This window comes from Anthonomus grandis, chromosome 8 (genome assembly GCF_022605725.1).
Source record: "Anthonomus grandis grandis chromosome 8, icAntGran1.3, whole genome shotgun sequence".
In the NCBI taxonomy this organism is placed as follows: Eukaryota; Metazoa; Arthropoda; class Insecta; order Coleoptera; family Curculionidae; genus Anthonomus; species Anthonomus grandis.
Window position 1 is genome coordinate 14,025,178 of NC_065553.1, and position 25,171 is coordinate 14,050,348.

Consider the following 25,171-nt stretch of genomic DNA (forward strand, 5'->3'; position numbering starts at 1 on the left):
TGGCGTTTCTTGACATCTTGACCAGCAAAAATTACTAATTTTCTCTTCATAATTGATAATGAGTGCTTTCTGTTTGGCACTTTTCTCCTCTAACAATTGATCTTTTAGCAGGATTTCCGTCTTTAGGTAGTCAATTTCTTTAGCCAGTAGATTGTCGGCGTCCTCGTTTGTTCAACCTCCTGCAATAACTGTAGAAACTTCACTCGTTACAAAACCAAACTATATTGCTATTAGCAAATAGCTCCTACCAAGAATCTTTAATGGCTACACACAGAAGATGAAAGTTTGCACAATTTACAGGTCGCAAACTTCGAACTAAACTAACAATAAAATTGTCGAAGCACAACTTACACACGTCTGTATTACCCGCCATGACACATCCATTAATAAATAAACATAACAAACCTAGCAATGAAATCACAAATATTTATTGGCTTTTTTTAAAAGCCCTCAAACATGTAGCATGTATAAAAGAGCAATCAAGAAAACGCATTTCGTACCCCGGCGAGTGTGAAAATATTGAAAGCGCCTTGAAAATTGATTTTAGTGACTCCGTATGTGTGTGTGTGTTTTTTTTTTACTCGTCCCCAAAAGCGTACATGCGGAAAAATGTTAAACGGAGGAAAAATGCTACACATTTTTCTATAATGTTTAGATTTTCACGGTGGTGTTAAAACAGAGGTGTAACCGAATTTTTGAGATAGGGCACGTTTGATAAAAGCGGCCCCGTTCCGCCACCGTCAAAAATTCTATTTAGTTTTTTTTTCTTGGTACGCGACAATGTGAAAACTGCGAGCTTGTTTTCCGTAAATTGCCAACCCTCGATTTCAGCCACTTGATTTTATTTTAGTTAATCGCACCTTTTGTGGTTTTTATGTATTTTTTTTTGCTTAGACGAAAATTGGTTTTTGACAAGGTTATATGAAATTATGGCATTTACGTCTACTAGTCGAAATTAAAGGCCGCTTTATTAGCTACCAGAATAATGAGAGTAAAAGTCAAAGTAATCCTTTTTATTTATCTTTAAGTAAACAATATACAAAGTAACAATTTGAAATTAAAAAACTTGAAATGGCCATATATTAGTAATGAATAAATGAATAAAAAAAAACGCTGAAAACAGGTTCTATAAAATAAAAAGTAAACAAGAACAATATATATACAGGGTGATTTTTATAAGAAGCTCATGCTTTTGAGGGATGATAGGGGACGTTCAAATATAACTTTTGATATAAGACACTATGGGTCGGAAATGCCTCAGAAGCAAAATACAGGGGGTTAAATATAAAGATGCCTTAAATGTAAAAAGTAAATGCTTTAGTTTCAACCAGTGGCGTAGATCAGATAGGCATTAGAGTAATTTTTTAATAAAAAAAAATAATACGCCACTGATAATCAAAAATTTTATGAATCCTTGGTTTATTTAACAGAAAAAAAGGTATCCTGGCATCTTTTTCCCAAAAGGCACCATTTTATCAGAATTTAAAAATAAATAACTTTAATAAAAAGTAAGGAAAAAAAATTATTGAATAACGTTAAAAAATACTAAATAATAAATAATAATAATTAATAATTAATTTAAAAGGTGCGCAAAGTGGCCGCCATTTTGTTGGATACAGAGCCTGCAGCGTAATGTTAAATTGTCGTGAATTTTCTGAATAACTTTACCCCTATCTTTAATTTCGGTATTTGGTCTCGCACGAACTCATCGGATTCGCCGAGTGTGCATATCCGCTAACTCAATGCCACGCAAATTGCAAAGAGGGACATGATAACAAAATAACTAATAGCTTTGACGGTTGCTAGGATATTTTTGACATACGAATTACAACTTTGTTATAACGTCATCTTCCTGATTAATTTAAATAAGGTAGTTGTTCTGCCGTTGCTTAATTTTGAATGTTATGGAGCGATTTACGTGGAATGAATTGGCAGATATGCATTTAACCCTTGGTGAATCCACAGGAAATGCTGTATTGGCTCGCGCGATTTATGCTGAACGTTTTCGCAATCGAATGGTTCTAGAGAGAAGATTTTTAAGATCGACAGGAGTCTACGTGAGAGAGGACAATTACAAGTAAGTACCTACTTAAAAAAAATAAAAACAAAAAATTAACATGTACTTTTTGTTTTAGGTGAACCCAGGCATAAGAGTTCGTGCAAGACCTATTCGTGATAATGTTGAGGAGGAAATACTTCACAATATTGAAGAGGATCCAAATACAAGTACCCGAAAAATTGTTGATATACACGGATTTTAGTAAGGCGTTTGACACTATAACGATTTCTATCACGATTTAAGTTTTTGCTAAATTAAAATATTTTGGTTTTTCTATTGAACCCGTATTATTAGTGTCAAACTATTTAAAAAATCGAATGCATAGTGTCTCTATCTTAAAAGATGGTAACATTGAAAAGTTCACATATTTAAATGTATGCACGGGGCTTCCTCAAGGATCCATAGTGCACACATAAAAATAATTCCTTAAAACAAGGAAAAAGGTTCTTTTGTATATTTGATTTTAATTTAAGAAAGTGGGTAATCGACATAAGTCATTTTCCTCAAAACAATTTCTTACATTTCATTATTTAAATTAAATAAAATTAATTTCTTTAAAATATTTCATAGAAATAAAGAAATAGTATTTTTTTAAAAATGCCTGTTTTTAATTCAATAATATGAAGTCTTCAAATTATGAATATATGAAGATATTAAATTATGAACGCGAGTATATTACCCCAAGAGACAGAATCTTTAAAACAAGAGACCAGATAGTTGGTCTAAAGAACTGGCATAACGCGTCTGATGCCGTTCTTCTCTGATCACTCCGAAGTCCGATATACTTAATCCACTACCTTTTTACGTTGTTCTTGTGTAAAGTGTGTTTCCTGATTTGGATTCTGCCAATCTAGTTGGACGGGTGATTTTAAATAATTTAGCAATGGTTGATCTGTTGAAAACTTGGGGCATGGATGAAAATATTACTAAAACATTGAGAGGTACGTTAAACAATCCTGTTAAATCATATTACTGTTTGATAATATTGACGGCACTAAGGCATCCTGTGGGCTTTGATATTGCAAGATCGCGTACGCGTAATCAGCCTAATTTTTAAGTTTTTATGACCCAAACAATTTTTAATGTACAATTTGAGTACTACCGATATACTATAGGTCACCTATTATTTTTTTGTCAAATTAATACTCAATAAGTGAAAAAATTAACTTGGAGATTTAATATTCAACATTTTAGAAAATGAAATAGAAATATTATTAAGTTTGCATGAAAAGGCAGACTTAATTAATTTCACGAGTTGACAAACGTTTACAATTTAAAATGCACTTAAAAAACTGGATCTGAGATAAAGTAGGTGTAAGTGCGTTAAATTTAGGCATATTCCATTTGCAAATAATAAATAATATATCATTAGGAGATACAGGATCAAATACTGTAAAATTATTACAGTATGCAGATGATTCTCAGATACATCACGTACGATACATAATTACATCGGAATGCAACTCTACTAAACAGCGACGAATAATTTACAAATATATTTCCAAGATCATAATTTAAATTCAAATGCCTCAAAATCGTGCATCAAAATATAACATATAACCGAATTAAAGAAAGTTTCAATGTTTCAATTCAAATTCAGAAGCACGTTCTGCCCATTATTAATGCGTCAAAAAATCTTGGCATTATATTAGATTTTTTCTTAACATTTGAGCCGCATATAACTGCTAAACTTGGCTTGGCCCATATGAGGACTTGGTGACGATGATTCGGAAACAAGAATCCAATTCTGTGAAATAATAACAGATAGAACTACGGTTAAACCGTGACTAGTGAAAAATATTTGCTTTAATAATGAGTGTACTTTTTATTTAAATGGTCATATGTTAATAAGCAAAACTGTCATTCTTGATATGACGAGACCCTACGCGTATTTAGAGAAGAGCATACCCATTACCCCAAGAAAATTAATGTTTGGGCTGGTATATTGGAAGATGGAATCATCGGCCCAATATTTGTACCATGAAATTTAATTGGCAACATGTATGTCGAAATGCTACAGAGATCTATCGAACCACTAATAGTGCGGGAATTACAAAATTGGAGGGACATATACAAAAATTTATCTTTAGAAGAACGCTTACTATAATTCCAACAGGATGTAGCTCCCATTAGCCAATGGTTGGATGATCATTGTCCTAGCCAATGGATTGGAAAAAGAGGTTCTATTAAATGGTCACCTACTATAGATTCCCGGAACACCCCTTGACTTCTTTTTGTGGAGTCACCTAAAATCTGTGGTTTTTAAAACGCAACGTCAGTCACTAGAGCAACTCCGGCATAGAATAGCTTAGGAACGCCATGCCATATCCAGGGAAATATTTGTAAATGTACGTGAAGAATTTGGAGGTAGGCTTTACTATTATCGTCACAATAATGGAAATCATTTAATTAAATGACAATAAATAATATTAATATTAAAAAATTTCAAAATACTATTTATATTTACTAGTTTATTTAATAAACAGAGAAGAATTTTCCGAAATGTGGCTTTCTATATCATTGGAGAATATTTTTCAAGAGCTTCAAGATGATGTATTACTCAACTCAACTTCCTTTCTATTTAAAATTTTAGCGGTGTATGTCCAAAGAATTGTACATGAGGGAGAAGAATAATTGTACATACTTTACGCTTCTATACTATAGTATAGAAGCGTAAGTATGCTTGTTTTGGTTCCCCCTTCGTTGTATAGGAACTGTTTTCAGCGTTTTTTTATTTAGTTTTTTATTCCTAATATATGGTCATTTAAAGTTCTTGTCACTCTGTGTGTCCGTAACAAGTAGAATAATTGTTAAAAGAATATTAAAACAAGTGGAGGATGAGAGCGTGCTTTCTACCCATAAAAGTAATGAATGCTCATATATTTCTTTATTTAATTTAGTTAAAAATAATAATATGAGAATAAACTAAAAGTAAGTGTGCACTATTTACAGGTAACAAAACAGCAATCAATCAAAACGTTTAACATTTCCGACATTTAATAGCATATTATTGTATCTTTAAAAACATAGATAAATTAATTTAGCTTAATTTCATTTATCTTTTTTGTTTTTTTCTATATTAAAGCATGGTCACATGAGATAAAGCATTCTATTAGTTTAATAGTATTAATTTTGTCTTAATAATTTGCTCTATTTTGAGTCTAGTTTGTTTGAGTGGCCAGTCAATTTGTAAGGTCTTTTTTAAAACCTTTTATCATTAATATTTAAGTTAGTTCGTCTGGTAGATTTGCACAAACTTTTGGGCTTACCTGTTTAAATAAATACTGTGCCAAAGTTGTGCGTACTTTGGACAGTGTACATATTTCTATTTTTTACTCGGGTATCATGTTAGTGTTCAATAGACATAAGAGTATTTTTTTTAACTGTTCGTAGCTTTGGTAAAGGATATTTTTAATTTTTACCAAGAATAATTCTAAGTATCCATTTTTATAAAATTTTTATAGATTTGAAATTTGATTTTACTCCACCATTTTGTAAACTTTAATGTTTGTTTATTGGAATTTAATTTGTTGGAGTAGCTGCCAAAGTAAAAAAAAACGTTTTTTCTAAATTTATTGTCAGGTTATTAGACCACTGAGAGACTTTATCTAAGTGATGCTTCTTTATAAATTAATACCAAATCGTCTGCAAACCAAAAAGTTTCTCTGGCAGAGTTAATATCGAATGGGCTGTTAATTATGTTTTTTGTGGCATGACTGAAAGAATCATTATTCTTGAGGATATTTTTTGTATTAGGCAAATCCAGAAAATAATATTTTATAAGTTTTCTCCTTTATCTGTATTTAAGTAAATACTGTACACAAGAACTATTTATTTAACTAAACATTATTCGTTTGTTTAAAATAAAAGCATTTCAGAAAAATTATATTTTATATGGAATTAGACCATTATTGAAAAACAAGCTGCTGTACAAGCCCAAAAATTGGCAAAAAGAATTACTTAAGGTTTTTTTGCATGTGACTCTTCATTTTCACAATTGTAAAAAACTGTAAAAGAATGATGATGTTCTTCTATATCGAGCATTATCATCATTTAGCCACTAAAGTCGACTGCTGGACATAGGCCTATCCTGTTTGCTTCCATAACTCCCTATCCTGATACGTCTTAAATCGTCATGTCATCTGATTGAAGGATGCCCTCTGGTTCTAAATGCATGTCGTCTTGAACTCCATTCTGTTATTTTTCTAGTCCAAAGACCGTCGTTCAGCCTTGCAACATGCCTCAACCAATTCCACTTTAAGGTAATAATTTTCGGTAATTAGCTTCGATACTTGGTACTTTGTGTCTCAAAGATAACCTCAACATCTTGTTGACTATCTTCTTGGTTAATGTTAAGGTATTCGCAACACATATCAGAACAGATAGTATGAACACATTGAATACTCATCTCTTCAAACATATCGGAAATGCATATTTAAAAATGTCATAATAGCCCCCAATTACCTGAATTGCAAATTTTAGAGATGTTAAATTTCTGTTTTATCTTTTTGGAGGCAGCGTATAGTCTGTGTAATATTTCTTGGGCTTTAATTATACAGTCGAATAACAAGACAATGCCATTCGCAAATCGCAGATAACATAGGTTTTTGTCATTTATGTTTATACCTAGTTCCCAGGCCTGGATTACCCATGGGGCTAAAGGGGCTGGAGCCCTGGACCCCGGCATTCAGAGGGACCCCGCAGGGGTCCTACTGAATTACGTAACTCTCCAGCACTCTTAAAAATACTATCTATCAAAATGCATTTACAGACTGACTCCAACTTTATTAGATTTTGTGTTATTAAATTTAAAAAAACAGGCTAAAAACAATAATTTTTGACGCCTGCATTTCCCCTTAATAATTTGGTCAATAAGCAATAAACCCGGAGTTGAAAAGAATTTATATTTGCAGTTTTGTAAGTGTTTATTTATTTAGGTTTTCTACTTATTTTAATTTACGATTTATATTATTATATACTTGGATCTGCTTTTTATTGGCATTGCTGCTTTTCTAGGCTTCTATGGACTTTGTTTTACAAAAAAAAAAGCAATTTATACTAAAATTATTCCTGCAGCGAGACGATCGAGTTTTTTTAAGGGATCTTTGTTCTTTCTATATTATTCCTTCTCTATGGCTTATTTTGATGTTGTTTTAGACAGTGCTTTTTATTCAGAGGTCTGTATATTTTGATTTTGGCGCTTAGTGACGATTTTTAAGAAATCATATTGCTTGAATTTTTAAACGTGGCATATCTGTGATGAAAATATACATAAGTAAGTTTTAAAGAAGTACAGTGAACGCTCTGATAAGCGGACATCCAAGCGACGGATCCAACTTTTTTCACGATTTAAAATTTTGTCGTGGACAGTCATACGACAATGCTAGTAATATGTTGGGGCAGTATAATGGCCTTTAAGCATATATAAAAGAAATTACAAAGGTAGCTTTTTACGTGCCATGTTTTACACATTCTTTAAATTTAGTTAGAGAATGTGCTGTTGACGATTGCCTTGATGCTACAAAGTTTTTTAATTTTTTGCAAAAATTATATACTTTTTTTGGGTCCTCCACACATCAATGGCATTTGCTTTTAAATATTATTGGCAAAAACCTTACTGTCAAGTCGTTAAGTACCACTCGTTGGAGCTGTAGAGAAGATGCAGCAAAAGCGTTAGTAACAAGCTATGTTCAAATAAACAGCTGCTTAAAAATAATGTCGGATGATCCTTCAAAAAAAAAAACACCAAGTTAGAAGCCATGGGACTTTCTAAACAAATGATAAAAATGGAGACTCTTGTAATGGCTACCTTTTGGAGCAAAATTTTAAGACTTTTTGGGGAAGCTTCTAATATACTTCAAAAGCCAGGTCTGGATTTATTGTTTGGTGAAAACATTTTAAAAGGGCTAATCAGAAGTGTTTCCTGTTTCCGAGACCAATTTGACTTGTTTGAAGAAGAAGCCAAAAGTTTATTACCACATGAAGAATATGAGTATTCTATGGGCAGGTGAAAGCGACAAAAAAAATACCCGGACGGTAAAAATGAAATATTATTGAATGAAAGAGAATTATTTTGCACGCAGTCATTTTTAGTAATAGTAGATAAGCTGGTCAATGAATTAGAACGACCGTGTAATGCATATTCTGATCTTGCCCAGTTGTTTGGTTTAATTTCAAAACTTAGCTCTAATGTATGTTTATCTAAATCAGAAGTTGAAGAGTTTTCTGTAAAAGTAATAAGTGTGTACGCAGATGACCTAAATAATAATTTAACAGATGAGCTGGTATTTTTTTCGGAACTTCTTAAAACCTCTTCCGAAAAAATATGCAATCCACTTGATCTTTTAAGATATATTTTAGAACACCAATTAATTGACACGTTTCCTAACGTATATACGCTTTTGAAAATTTATCTATCGATACCAATAGCAAATTGTGAGTCTGAACGTTCCTTTTCCAAGCTAGTTTATATAAAAAATAAATATAGAGCCACAATGCAGGAGGAACGTCTGTCTTCTTTAACATTTTATTTAGAGTTTAATGACGTAATAGAATATTTTGTAAAACTGAAATTACGAAAAAAGGTATTTTAATATTCCTATTTTCACAAAAACCGTTTTTTTTATATAAGTAATATATATGTAGTGTTATAAATAATATTTTTGCATTTTATTTATAAGGGGCCCCTTGATCCTTTATTAGCCCCGGGCCCCATAAAACCTTAGTCCGGCCATGCTAGTTCCTTAATATCTATCTGTTTGCACATATACTGGAACAAATTGTTAAATAACCTTGGAGAAACGGTCTCACCTTAGCACACACCTTTTTCGATACGGAAGTCTGACATGGGCTGTATCCTTCTCATATATGTGTTGAATCGGTGGTTTATATGAAAGTTAGCTAGAGATTTTAGCTATTTCTGCTGGTTGATTGTATCGAATGCTTTTTCATAGTCTAGGAACACCAAAACTGTGGTGGTATATTGTATTCGACGTTTTCTCGATTGGGACTTTTAAAGTGTGTAGTGTGTAAAGGAGATCATTTGTGCTCTATCTTGATCGACGCCCTGACTGCTCCGTCGGTTGGTGTTGATCTTGTTTGTGATTACTTTAGTGAAGAGCTTATATATATGAAGCAGGGTGATTGGCTTATACTTTCTTAAGTCGGTCCTGGCTCTTTTTTGTGTACGAGAGACATAGTTGTCCTGTGACTTGTTACTTTTTATTTCCCAAACTCATTTTTAAAATTCATAAAATGGCCTATTAGAAGTCTAAGCCTTGGGTTATAATTTTTGGTATTTTTGTTTCTTCACATATAGTTTCGCATAAAACTGCTCGATTATTTCAAGAACTTCTCGACTGGAGAATTTGCAAATAAATTATGTAATAAAAATTTAAAAAATAGCAAGTAATTTAGATTACCACAATATTGAATATGATTACGTATCTTAGACCCAACAATTGTAGCAAATTGGCGTAAAATAATGCTATTAAATTGTAGTGTCTACAAAATCCATTGTTTAATTACCGCTAAGACGACTTCAACAGTAATTAAACAGTTAAATGCGGTAAATCTATTTTGCTCACAAGGTAAAACGTGCTAATTCTTGTGCTGAAAGCAGAGTTAAAGTCAGATTTAGGAATAATTTCGATGTTAGACAATGACTGTAAATGCATTAATATTTTTGGATTTTGACATACTTAATAGTAGAAATGATTTTTGATAGATAAAATCAAATGAATAAATAAAATGATAAAATGAAATGATATTCAAGGAGCTTCGAAATTAATAATTTTTTTCTTAAAAACATACATAATTTTTTTTTTTCAAGAGTATTGTGTAATAAGTGTATTCACATATTAAAATTGAATTAAATTAAATTAAAGGAAAGTCTATAACCAGAACATGACTTTATCTAAACCTCTTCTAATATAAACCAATTGTAATCTGGAGTCGTCCTGACCAGAAAACCCTGTAGGTCGGATTAAGGGGACCCTTTTCCTAACTACCCGTGACCTGGAGCTTTCAAAAGATTAAACTCAAACAACTCGAAACTGTTCTATCTGTTATTTTCATTGTCTATCCTCCGTAATAATAGACGTAATATTGTTTTATTAAGAGCGGCCATTAATGGACAATAATTCAGTTATAAATCCACTGAAAACTTCGGCCGGTCCTGCCGAGCGAAAACCGACGAAACGGAACGAAAAGCTTGGGTTACTTTTTGGATTTAATTTGTACGGACGCTGGCTGATTGCTTACTTTTATTTTTCCAGTTTGAAAATTGACTTTTTTTCTGCAATTGGGTTATAAGTAAAATGGCATTAATTGAGTTTAGTGGGTCATAAAGTTTGGTCTAATTTAGAAATAAGTTGATTCTAGAAAATAAAATAATTTCCTAATATCCAGGAAAAATTAAAGGATAAGAAGGATCAAGCCATAGAGATGATTCTTGATGATCGCTATCAAACTCTATCGTAGCGTTTTTATTTTTCCGTTACTTATTAAAGTAATAACCTTTACATTCTCAACATTTATTTAATCTTTCAGTATAAAATAAATAACAAAACAAATTATAGCCTAATAACACAAATTTAAAAATCTTTGTCTTGGATCACTGTACTACTGGTTGCCAGCACATATACACAACAAAGTACCACTCTTGTCACGACATGGCTCTAGATCAAATTGACCATATTGACACCAGACAGTGAACGATGCTATCTTCTTTTTTTGCATTTAGTCGGTTATAGGGAGCTAGCTTTGTTGCCGTTGTTCTTCCTAATGTTTACCCTTTACTTGAGAATAAAATTCTATAATAATGTGTCATTTTGGTTATGTTTGGCAACATTGTTAATAATGAGCAGCGACTAAAGAAGTGAAAAACAAGACGTGGGAAGTGATACTCCTAAAACCAAAAATCCAAAAATTCTTATAGTGGGAAAATTCTTAAATAATGGCAAATAAAAATTATTAAGAAGTATATACCAAAAAATAAGACATAACATAACGTGGTTTTGGAAATATCTCCTTTTTAAAGAAATCATAAAATTTGCAGTTTAAAATTAGAGAGGTTATCCGAATATTAACACCTAATATGTTAAAAAAGGCGATTATTGATTGATGAATTTAAGCTTAAACTTTTATTACTTAGTTTTAATACATAATTGTTAGAATAAATACATACATAGTTAATACAGACGATTTTATTGGCATCGTTTTTTAAAGAATTTCAGACATCTAAAAAAAAGCGAGTTAGATGTAGGATATATTTTGTAAAACATGTAGACATTAAATAAACAAATTTCATGAAAGAGAGAAATACAGGGTGTTCCATTAAAAAAATCGAGTTATTGCATATTTTATTTGAGTAAATTGGTAAATTTGTATTAGACACTGTATAAAAAAAACTTCAGACTTTTACTAAAGGATTTTTGTCAACCTTGTCACATAAGTTTTTTTCCACTCGGAATAGTTTAGGAATTATTTTAGCTGCACGCCTTGCTGACGCAGCCTGTATATAAATAAAACCTGAAAGACTATAATCAATGATAAATAGCACTACAGACTCAATAATCAAACACGCTCTGTAAGCACAAGATGACAATGACTTTTTACATCGAAGACCTGCATAAAGAGGTCTCTATAAATCCAGGATGAAACTACACTTTTTTCTCTAGAATATCCTCTATGCCTTGAAACTACTTATTAATTATAAACAGAAGGTGTAATTATAAAAAGATCCTTTAAGCCGCAAAGATCCAAGAAACAGAAATAAATTTTTCATTGTAGTATCTACCAAAGTTTTGAAATTTATATTAATTAGCCCTCCTGGAAACGGAAATTACCTTTAAAATCAAAGGTGCAATAAAAGCAGACGAGTATTTTTAGAAAATGTCGGAGTTGCAGGAATTACGGTAACTGTCCGGAGGCATAAGTTAATGCACTGGCGGGCGCGCAGAGCACTCACAAAATTTAATTCTTACCATTCCCAAAACAAACGGCTTACTTCGGCAGATTAAAGTTGTTCGCGAAGCGACTTGGAAAGAAGGGCAAAAACGGGCCGAGAAAAGAACGAATGGCCCGGGCAGCGTGCCATTTGGCCAATTTACTGTCTTGCTGGTGCTCTGTGTTCCATTTTACGACAAGGCCCATAAATATTACCGTAATCTCGTCGAAGAATGAGAGATTTCCCTTGCACCGGCCAGATTTATCCTGTGTAAAAAAACAAAGAAGTTTGGCGATTTATGTTGCCACATGTTGGAATACCAAATTCATTGGAAAAAAATTGAGGCGTTTACATTTTTATTTTGCAATTTTTCGCAGTTCTTTTTATTTTTTAGGCCCTGTAAACCGAATGATCTTAATGTGAATTTTATAGTAGAAAAGAACGTTAAAAAGATTATTATAATATAATATTTATTTTTACAAACTAATATAATAAACTAACTATAATTACTAATATAATAAACACATTTTCATACATGAAAAATTCGCTCAAATTAGCTCTGATATAGCAATAAAAAAACTAAGCATGATTTTGTAACAATTTTTAAATTGGTTTAAGATTAGAGAAATTCTACACACACGCACACATCCACACACACAACTAGTATTTTTAAAACTCCTGTGGGCATTTAGGGAGTACAGAAGACTCTCAGGAAGATGTCACCTATATTTGTTAGTGTTTGTTAACTTGCATCAACTATTTAGAAGTAATGCATCAACAATTTTGAACTAGGGCTTATTTTTAACCTAAAATACGTAAATAAAATTTCTTGGTTTAAACTATACAGGTTGTTACAGAATAAGATGGTGAATTTTAAGGGTGTTAATCCTTAGGTGATTTTAAGAAGAAAAGTTTAAATAAAACGAGATCCTTAACTTATGACCTACATGGTGTTAAAATTAAAAAAAAAAAATTATTTATTCATCATACCTTTGGTAACTTTTTAGATATGTATGTTTATGAAATTAAACGCACATCTTTTAAGCATCAATAGCCTTTTATTTATTCGCTTTTTTTTATTTGAACCAATGACATCCACACCGGAACGTAAACCTAATATTTTTCAAAAACAATATGTACGCCACTGCTTTTCCGTAAAATAAAAACTATTTTTTATAATCCTCATTCGTTTTAGGACAAATTTAGTTTCTGGATTTTTTTCCTCCGACATGGAATTTAAAAAAAAAAATTAAAACATTTTAATGCATGGTCAATTTATTAGTAAAAAAAAATAATTTCTTATTTTATAAACATTTGTAAAAATATAAACTTATACATTATTTTACCATGACAGCATAACAACTCTAGATGTACTTTAATATTAAATGGTTTTTAAAAATTTTACACAAGATCTCCCAGATTTGGTTCTAAAGATGACAACTTTTAAAACTTTTTATTAAGATTTTCAAATAAATCACTGTATTATAAATAGATAAAAATTCTGGACCGTTATTAAGGTATTTACCAAAAGCAACAAATATTTGTAGTATATTTGTACAATTAAGAGTATTAAAAGTAGTACAAAAAAAATCTAGATAGAAAATAATGGAGATGGCAAAAAAACATCTTTTGATACAAAAAATAACCTAAAAACAGCACACCATACTGGATGAACACTGGATTAGTTCAAGAAAAATTGGGAATATTTTAAATATTACTCATGTTCAAGTATGAGGAATTATGCATGATTATTAACTATATCCGTATTATAACCAAACAATCCAACCTTACTTCCTGCGGATTCTCTATATTAAATAAATTTCTGCCAATGGTGGCCGAAAATTCCCAATTTTAAGTCAAACTTTTATTTCTAATAAATAAATAAATAAATTATATAAATAAATAAATTTCTGCCAATGGTTTCTTCCAACGGTTGCCAAAATTCCCAATTTAAAGTCAAAATTTTATTGCTGGACGAAGATAGTTTTTCCAGAAACTTCAAGAAGTTTTCACAACAACCATTTTTTGGGCTGAAGAAAACCCACTTGGCATAACGAAATCTCAACACCAAAAGAGTAATTTTCTGTAAATGTATGGTTATATGGTTATATGGTTATATGGATTTACCAGATTTGCTTGACGACATCCCTATTTTCACACGACATCGTATGTGGATTTCTAGATTGTGCGTTCTATAGATCTGTAAGGGAATACATAGTTTTTCTTTTTTCCGTGCCGTGTTCAATAAAGATTAGCAATCACATTGGCAAATGCGTGTCTATCTTATGCCATTCTAAGGACTTGCTGGAAGTTCAGGCCGGTCTACTTAATGAGGTGTTACATCCAGGATAGTCGATTTCTTCCTAAGCCCATTTTTCCTTCCAAATTGTCCTTAATTATTCTTTGGAGTAATTCGTACTTTTCATGTCTGAGCAATAATGCTGTTTTCCTTACTTTTATGATACGTAGTAACTCTCGCTCACCACCTATTCCCTCAAGTGCTTCATCGGTCTTAATTCTCTCCTTCTAAGGAATCCTCAGCATTCGTCTATAGTATCAGAATTTAACCGCGTCCAGTTTGTCAATTCATCATGCCCGCTTTCAATGTCCATGATTCAATTCTGTATAATAGAATTGACCAGACGCAAGTATGAATCAGAGTCTATTACTCAATTCTAGTCTTTATCTAGTTATAGGCTTGTGTCCCTTTCAATACAGGAATCCATATATTTAAGACGATTTACCATTTCTAGGACTTCGCCGTCAATTTGCAATAGAATCTCGATATTCTGATTACTGCTAATTACCATTTTCGTCGTTTTCCTAATGTTAATCTATAGTGCGAGCATGCTCTTTAAACGCTATCAATAATATTCTGAAGCTTCCATCTGAAATATTCTCTAGTGTAGGTTTAAAGAGCTCCTCCGAGAAAACATTAAAAATGACCAGTGACAATATGCATTCCTGTTCCACTCCTTTACAAATATCTATTTTTGCAGCTGTAGTCATCGTTATTCTTATTTTTGCTCTTTGATGCCCATAAAGATTCTTTATTAATTGATTATCTCTTCCATCCATTCCCACGTTGACAAGGAAGTTTATCTGTATGTGGAACTCTGTCAACTGCCTTTTCGAAGTCAACAAAGCATATGTGTAGGCTATTTTGCTGGTCCATGCATTTCTGAGTAAGAATTTGAAGGCTAAAGACTTCACGAGTGATTATGCCTCTACTGAATCCAAACTGTTTCCTCGAGATCACCTGTCCTGGATTCGATTGAGGCCTATAATTCTGAAAAAGATCATCAGACTAATCAACCTAAGGTCATTGCATTGACGAGGATTTGGCTTTTTAAGAATGGATGTAAACTCTGGCCACTCTGTTGGAGTTTTACTAAGCTTTGAGGAGAGATTCAAGAGTTTTCTTCATCAGTTAACTTAAAAACTTTTGGATAAATATTGTCTGATTCAAGGCTGTTATTGTTCTTCAAGTAGTTAATAGCACGTTCAAGTTCACCTCTATTTAAGGTAGGTGTATATCGTTATTATTATCAGTTGATCTCACTTTTCGTAAAAAATTCCCTTGCAGGTGTCTTTGGTTTTCTGCTGGTTATTATCAAGCGGTCTATATGTTGCTTCGCGCTTATTTGCTACTTTTCACTTAATTGTTTTGTGCAGATTGAAACCATCAGGTTTTCACTGCAAGTCTTTCATTTCCTCACACCTTTCCCTCAGCCAGTCCCTTTTTACTCCTCTGATTTTTCGCTAAATAATTTTATGGATGCATTTATATTTTGTTGGGTTTTTGTTCCTGCATTCCTGGTGCTTGTATATTAGCTTCAGAATTTCTTTGGTTATTCATTGCTTCTTCTTCTTAATCTTTGGTTTAAAATGTTTAGTTGAAAAGATGTCCAGGAGTAGAGGCTTCGCGAGTATTTCTTAAACCATGTATTTAGGATTATAAACTTATTTTCCTGGCAGAACTTTTCCTGTCATATTTCTTTGGCCCAATCGAAAGCCTCCAACCATCTCTAACCAGTTCCTTTTTCACACTTATCCATAATAAAGTTAACTTCTTACTTTTTTGCATAACTTAGTGAGGTCACTATACCATTCCTCAAGCTTATCCAGTGATTTACACTTTTTGTCCGCCACAGTATATTGATACAATTTATAAAATAATAATATTTGTTAAATAATTTATAATTTGTTTATCCACAATAAAATTAATATTTGTTTAATTCAGATTTCATTTAACAATGATTACCCAGTTGCCTTTTATTATCAAATATTGTTACAACATCACACATATATTGTTTCGACAGTGTAAAAACAACCGATGTCTATCCCGCTACCAAAATTAAAATAGAACTTATAAATTAAAGCATTATTGATTGAGCTGACTGCCGCAATGCTTCGACAATTCATTTAATCATGAAAACATTACGCTAAATTAAATTATTTATAAATCCAAGCGAAATAAATATTGGTTCAGCAATTCCTTTCGGTCATGTTCAATATCTAATTGGAAAATACCACTTTGGCAAACAAAATAAATCAAAAACCTGGTTTTAAATTGCCGGCATTGTTGGTTAAATGTTAAGGGTTTTGAACTATTTTTGGTTTGAATTTCCGAAAATCTTGTGTAATAATGTAAATTTGACTAGCGTATAAAATGCTGAATTAGCTCGTGATTTTGCGCATTTTTAATGGCTGTATTCTATTGAAAATATTTTAGTGAAAATAAATAAATAATTATAAAATACGACTGAAACAAATGTAGCTTTACGGTATTATCATCCCAATGTTGCACGGTAAATTACACAAAAATGTATACTTTCTCCAAAGGGAATGATGAAATTTTAATCCCTAGGGGGCAAAACTAGAAATTATTAAACAAAAAAGGGCATTATTACTCTGCGTTTTTATCCACGGTTGGTTCATATTTTAGTTTTTTTAATATAAAATTTTATTGTATGCGATATCTGGAAATGCTATGTAGATAACATATATAAAGAATTCAAGTTTTTAATTTATGCTGATGTAGATAAAGAACCTTTGAGCTAATCATGTTTTTACTTTCGGAACAAAGCCTGTTAAAGTATTTTTTAAATATATTACCTTAAGCTATTTTCGTAAAAGAACATTGCCTTTTTTAAAAAACACCGAACGTAAATTATAGAATATAAAAGTGATTTCCAGAAAAGGCTTTAAGTTAAATTAAATCGAGGCTATGTAGGTCATTGGTAAGTTTTAATGTTTTAGGGAATAAATGAATTGAAATGACATTGAAAGAGCAAAAACCAAACCCACAAAAATCATATTTTTAATAAAACTAAAGATCTTTAAAAGAAATTTAACACATTCCAAGGTACCAAGGTTACCCTTCCAAGGTAATCAAAATAGATATTTTTACGTAAAAAACGTTATTTTACACTAAGTAATGTTAAGATATCGGAAGATTACGGACACATCGTTGAAAAAATGATGCCTTAATGTTTTTTTAAGTAACAATTTAAATAATAATTAAGGTCTTTTATCAATTATAAATATAAAAAAAATATTATTTTATGGATTATAAATATCAATTAAGCAAGGTTCAGGTCACTCGTTTATTCTTCCAAGTAAAAAATATTTCTAAAATTCTTGTTCAGTTTGCACCAAAAAAAGATTTTTAATTTTCTTTTGTTCGTCACATCGTTTGCCACTAAAAAAATTAAAAATCTGTAAGCAACTGGTATTCAAAAATATTTTAATCTATTGATGAATCAAAAAAGACTATTACTATCGGTGGTTTTGCATTTTATTATGTCATTTAACTGACTTGCATCGAGTTATTTAATTTCGTGTTGTGTTAATATTAATTTAAAAAATGCATTTTTACGACGATTACATAAATATTTAATTCTGCTACGGATATTATAATGGAAATACGCGAGCAGCAGCTTACGAATATCGTAGAGGCTATCCAAATAGAAGAGTTCCAAATGCTCGCGTTTCCATCAGTACACATCATAATTTTCGCAATTTTGGCTTCAATCTTAATAACGAACGTACCAGTCCTCCTATACCAAAAGTAAGAATACCATTTATCCTCCTTTATCAGACCTAGGGTACACAACAAATTACTCGAGAAATTCGACTAAGATCATTTCAACTTAAATTTGCCATTAATGGATGATGGGACGTTACTGATGATAATATTTGCGATCTAGAGATTTTGCCTATTAATTTAAGGTCTGAGATTTAAATACTGAATGAGTTGTGATAAATTATGGATTAATACCAATTATCTTTAACCATAGATTGATCGGGTAAGAAAAAATGACGTGAATAACACTTTATAAATCATATTGGATCATTGGCCTGAAATAAAATTATATTTGGAGTTTTTGATATGCAATTATTCCTCATGTTACAATCATAAATAACGAATTAAATTTTGTAGCCTACACATTATTTACAAATAATTAAAACATAATATTGTAAATGCATGAAGTTTGACAATCCCAGTAAAATTAAAATCTCTTATTAAAGTTCTAGTAATCATAGTGATGGCGGACTATTAGCAAAGTCTAGAAATTTAAATGAATAATAACAATATTAAGGAGTAAAATATGGAATGTGTTATAAACGACTCTGCAATATCAAAAAGTTAATTCTAACATTTAACAACTATTCTAGCATAGAGCACGGGGTAATGATTATTTTTACCAGCCTCCTTTTTCACTAATACCACAAAATCCTTAAGATGACGACCCTATTTTACCAAGGTAACCACCAAACAACCACAGGTCAGATGCAAAAGAGACATATCTAATAGAAAATAATAAATCACAAACAACACACCAATATATCAAATCCAATAAGAAACACAGTCGAATGTCTTGTCTAAAATAGGCACAAGTTTGGAAACCTTTAGACAAGATAGAAAGTGTCCTGTCGAGATACTTTTATTAATAAGTTTTATTTCAAGATAAAGCTGTTGAAAGGAAAAACAAGCTGATTTTTTAGCTTCTTAATTATGGTAAAATTGATACCGTATAAGCCTCTGCTTGATTTAATTTTTAAAGATGCTATGCACTCCTCAACTGTATCCAGCATACTTGATAAAAGCTAAAGCTTAGACTAGGTTTAGTATTCAATTAACTGGCATAAATAGTGATATTGTGACTTGAGTACGAGTTTAAGTTTCGAAAACAATTTATGACCTGTTTCGTGCTTGTGACCCAATATCTTCAATATTGCGGAGGGTTGTTGGGTAGGGTCAGAAATAAAACAGAAACCTGTTTACTTGAATGTCGACATAAAAATTACATAAATAAACGCTCGGAAAAATAAAAACATTTGTTTCTTGGCTTATTGTTGATTCAAGTTTGCCCACAATAACACCTACAATTTAACCCATGTAAAAATAATTCTACGCTCTTATTATAAACGTGGTTTAATTATAACTAAAGAAACCTAGACTATACTTATATTTTTTATATAAAAAAAATTTAACGGATTGTACCTGAATGTAATTTTAACTGTGTTGTGGTTTTTGTTTTTTGTTATTTTAATTTTTGTGCACGTAAAGAACATTTATTTTAATAGTGTTTTTTATGTACTTAAAAATACTTTTTATCTCTGTGATTACTTGAATCCATTTCAGTGTCATGCGGATGATTTAATATAAGTGGAAACGTAGACATTCAAGTAAACAGGTTTCTGTTTTATTTCTGACCCCACCCAACAACCCTCCGCAACAATTTATAACCTTTTAGAAGGACTTCAGGTTATTTGAGTTTAAAGTGAATGCTTGGCCACATAGGTCACCTGATCTCAATCCGCCAGACTATTCTATTTGGGGCACTATTTAAGATAAATACGTTATTCCCGTAAAAAGGGGAGAAAAAAATGGACGGAATATGTTTCGAGCAATATTTGTGATTTTACTTTGATTTGCTTAAATTTTGTTATTGTTATTAAAAGCCACTAATTAACACTGTTATTTTCATTTATGTTTTTAAGAAATAAATAAATATATAATTATTTTTTAAAAACAGTAGATCAAAATGTTTTTTTTATTGTAATTTGAAGAGGGCTTGTGCGAAAATATGTTTGCACGCATGCCACTGATAGAAGTAAAAAAATAATTTCTTTCGTAAAACGATGTATCTGAATTATTCATTAAAATCTACCAAATTGCATTTAAATAATAAAATTCTTTTATTTAAAAACAATACTACATTTCAAATTTCCTCTTTCGAACCTAGGATACTGTATATTTTTAGAAAGAAAGTACTACATTAAAATATTAACCTAAATAAAATATTTTAAAATTTATACTTTTTGCTTAAATACTGTATACTTAGTAAATGAGCTAACAGTTTTTTTTTTCTAATTTATGATATGTAGTACCTTTTGACATTTTCGGCAATTTATTTTATTTGCACAAGTACTCAATTTACAAAATTTCATACTTCTTATTTTAAGCATTATAATGAAACTATAAATAACTAACATTATAGTTAATAGTAAATAATTATTGTTAGGTGACTTTAAAGGTTCCAAAATAACTAGTGTAATTTTTGACCCCATAATAAGTTAATACTCTTAATATTATTCGATATTTATTACTTTACTCAATCGACATAGTTTCCTATATATGCTATTGGAGTATTGCCCTTTTGACCGCAAGTTTTGCAATCGAGACTAAAACGTGGGGGCCATAACATTTTCCGCAATAAAACCAAGGAGATGTACTTTTATGTTCTGATTTTTATTTGACCACGGAATTGATTTTATGGTTTATGCGATGAAATCATACATATTTGAATCACACCTAAGTCAGCATAGATATCAGTATAATATGATAATAACAGTTTTATACATGAAAAATGCATTTCAATACAGAGTTTTCTTATAGGAAGCTTACTAAGATAACTAAATACTTTAAAATAATCATGTTTCCTCGATAGTATGTAGAAAATTACAAAGTGGATATCCGTATAAAAGCCGTCATTTCCTCGCTGGTTTTCCGGCAACCTGCTTCTCAAAATTCGCGTGGTTATTCTCTCGCTACGTTGAAATCTCTACCTTTGAATTCAAATTTAATTTACAGAACAAGCAGTCAAGTAGAATTTAATTTACTATTTCTCATTACGTTCATGCGGAGCACATTTAGCAAAAGGCGCCAACTTTAGAAGTAACGCCGTACTGAAAACATTTTAATTTATTCATACGGTTCTTGCAAACAAGCATACTCTTGTGTCTCTATTCTTGTTCAAAAAGGTTATTCGAGCTGAAAATATAGAGAGACAAATAAAATTATTAAGTATTTTTACTTTTGTTTAAGCCACTCTTAAAACATGCATAACTTAAATGGATTTTAGTCATCAAATTATATGGAACAGAACTGCAGAAGTTTATTTTGGGCCTCTTACGAATGCTGATTTTAAAGTGGGATTTAAAAAATTTAAACAGTTTGATTTTTTTTACTGAGCAGCAAGTTAAATTATCAGCGGTTTTATTTTTTGAACAAATATGGGTTAATTATCATAACTATACTAAAATCTTAATTTTTTCATGAATTCTCTTTAATTTTATAACGACAATTTGAATACAGAAGTAGTTGACCTGGATCTGAATGAAATTGCAAATCTGGATCGTCTACTACCACTTAAAAAATCCTGTTACAATTAAAATTAGAAATATGTTATTTAATTCTCAGTAATCGTTAAAATTAAAACAAAGTAACAAGATTGTAAGAATTTACCAGACGTGCAATAAAAAAGTAGAAAAAACTTATAACAAGTGTGAAAATTGTATGAATATTATAAAAAATGGCTGAACTCAATTTCTGTATAGATTTTTCGTATTTGGTGAAATTGGACAATGTTTGATTTTGTTTCATTATTTGCAATTTTCACATTTTTCTTTAGTGAAAGCCTTGACTTTGGGCATGGACCTTCTGCAGTTCTGAACCACACTTCTGAACAACAAAGAACTATGTGTGTACATGAAGAGTGATATATAAAAAGAAAAAGTTTTAAAGTATAATTAGGGAAAACATGATAAGTTAAAACTAAAAAATTAACGTATAGAGCTTGTAAAATATATAGAACACCTGGAAAAACCCAGAAAACTTATAAGTTAACTTAAAGCAATCGTATGGTGCTAAATATGCTTTTAAGTTATGCTTAGAATTTATTAAAATTTTTAAAATATGGGTTAGCTTAACTAAGTTAATAACTTATAATCAAATTATTCAACATTGCTTTGAATTCATTTTTTTCAGTAAATACCTTAACGAATTGCTATAACTTCTGAACGTGATTTTTTCGAGTGAGATATGAGACTTAAAAGAGATTATTTGGGTCTCCAAGAACCAAAAATTACATAACACGTGTATTTTGGCTTTTGGCATAAACCAATGTTTTATATAGCACCATATGCTAAAAACTGATATATACATTGTTATTAAAAAAAATCAATAGTTTTGTTTTAAAACAATTTGCCATATCAAGAATTTATTTTAATGAAAATACTGATAATTTACAAGATGTTTATCGTTAAAAGCAAAATTCTAAAATATTTAAGGTTTCTGGCGTTTGAAAGCCTACTATCTACAATGCAGCAAACTTGAAATACCAATTCACGACATTAATAAAAATATAAAACAAAAGGAAAAAAAACTCTTAAAGGGTAGTTTTGCTAACCAGCGTTATAGCCTCTATATGATGTAGTGCTTCATATTCATTTAAGTTATGCATATCAGAATAGTACCAGTATACACAAGGTTTTTATTTTAATTTTTCTTAAACTTGACAATTTTGTTTCAAAGTAATTACTAGGTATTTATTTGTTTGTAGTTTACTTAAATTAAATTAAATATGACCAATTAAATCTTATTTTATAAAAACTTACCTATCTTAATTTTTACCTTCACAACTACCTTCAAGTTGAAACAAATTTTATTGTAATCTTGATAATTACCTGAAAGTAAAAGAAAGTATTGAGTAAAATATTATAATAATTAATAAACAATTACATACAATACAAATAGTCTGTCACAATATTACAATAAAAAAATTAACTAACTACTACTGGCATAAGAATTTTAATAAACAATTTAAATAGAATTTAAATCTTAGATTTGCAGTATTTCACAAAAATATTCTATCTACTTAAATTAAGGATAATAAAAACCAAACTGAGCTCTAAACCTGGTTTAAATAAATGGAAAATAGAAATAAAATACAACAGACCCTAAAAAAGACAGTAAGTTCAGCTTGGCATTTATTAAATTTTCTTTTATTTTTCGAAATTCTTGGCATAGAAATTTTATTTGATTGTTCTAGGTAATTAATAAAGACTTTTTAATTAAAAAATTCTTTTTAAAAGTACTACTTGGGGAAAATAGTTTTTTAGTTAAATATTAAATGTTAAAAAACGGGTTTAAGTACGTAAATATTATAGGATGATTGTTTAAATTATTTTCAGGCAAAAAATAAATTGAAAATTTACTATTTAAAGGACACACATTTCTAAAAAAAATTTAACAAAAAAACCCAAACTTTAAAGGCCGATTTCTCGGCACCTATAGGCGCTGTTATAATAATTCCAACGGCTTTATTTAGTTTTATTTATTTAAAGTAAATAGGGCCATCCGCATGTTCGTAGCTCTCTTATTGATCAAGATTTGGATTGTTTGGATGCCAATTTAAGTCTCAAAAAAATCATCAAAAATGGTGTTTTGCAAATTATCAAAGAGATCTGATTTCTTCAAATTTCTTTTGCTCATATCCTGTCATAACCCAGTTATTGATGAATGGGATTAGAACAAGACACTGGTGTAGTTAGTTTGAAATCGAGGACATACATTTATCGGTAAAAGAATCCAAGTCTAAGGTACTCGAAAAATGAAAAATCTCAAACTTTGGCGCCCAAACTAACTTAAGGCCGAATAAAAATTCACGAAAAAGAAGTTCAGTCGTAATTCTATATGTAGCATTTAAATAAATAAATCCAATTAAAAATATATAAAATGTACCAAGAACTGTTAATTCTTTCCTTTGCAGATATGAATCTATCGAAAATCTAATTACCGAGCGCATTTAGTTTTTTATCCGGCTATACAGTCCAAATCTTCTATCGCTCTCCCGAATTCGATTTCCCGCTCTTCTGTAATTACACCTATTTAACAGCGTACTTCTTCTTTCCTCCTCAACTTTATACGTTTGAAATCACTACTTCACTAACCTAAACGGATTTATTTTACCTGCATCCAGGCGAAATTAAATTTACTATCTCTCAGGCTCGGTTGTGCGTTTCATTTGAAATCTAATTTGCATGTATCCCGGTGAGAGAGATTTCTAAATTTCCTACCTTAAAATGTTGGCATTTTATTTAATTTCTTGAATATATGCGTTATTATCGAGGTATATATTCCTGCTGGTTTTTTCAGATGCCTTGTCTGAAAAGATTTACATATATATGTTTTTTTATTTCATTCGAAGTGAATTTTCTTTTACCCATACGCTGCTGGATATCCGGAATATGATTTGGCTTTTATTCATTATTAACAGATCTTCTGTCGGCAAAATATAAATAAATGAAATAAAATGAAAAAATAAAATACGGAAGAAAAAAAAAATAAATCCTCATCATTTTCATTTTCTCATTAGCCCATAGAGGTTTTATTTTTAAAGAAATTACGAATTTTCAAGTTCTGATGATATCCGGCAAAACTAAAAAAATTAGAAACTTTCTTTGAATTAAAATTTTTTTCTTGGCATTATTCGAAATCAAATATTACACCTTTTTTTTTTCTTCATAATAGCATTTCTTTTTTTTTTAATATATTCATAATAAGTAAAGCGACGAAAAATAAATTAATTCTTCTTCCATTAAGTTCTTCCGAAATTAATAACTTTTTATCGGTATAATAATGCATAACTTTGCCTTACATTTCTAGCAGCCTGTATATATCATTATCAAGATATTTTTCCAACTGCCTTCCCCAAGCTTTTTCCATTCAAACGGTTTTTTTAACTTATTTCCTTTTATATTCGTTTACACCCTAACAGTTATTTCCCTTTTTTATTTGTTAGCTGTATTTACAATCTTTTTTATATAAATAGGTTTTGAGATCTGGCACACATATCTTTCAAGAAATCAAA

At 30.5% G+C, this 25,171-nt stretch overlaps 1 protein-coding gene across 1 annotated transcript in view; it reads right to left on the reverse strand.

Moving 5' to 3' along the window:
- LOC126739732 (Krueppel-like factor 6) overlaps positions 1 to 25,171 on the reverse strand; it is a 633,994-nt gene that overhangs the window by 194,942 nt on the left and 413,881 nt on the right. The window lies entirely within an intron of this gene.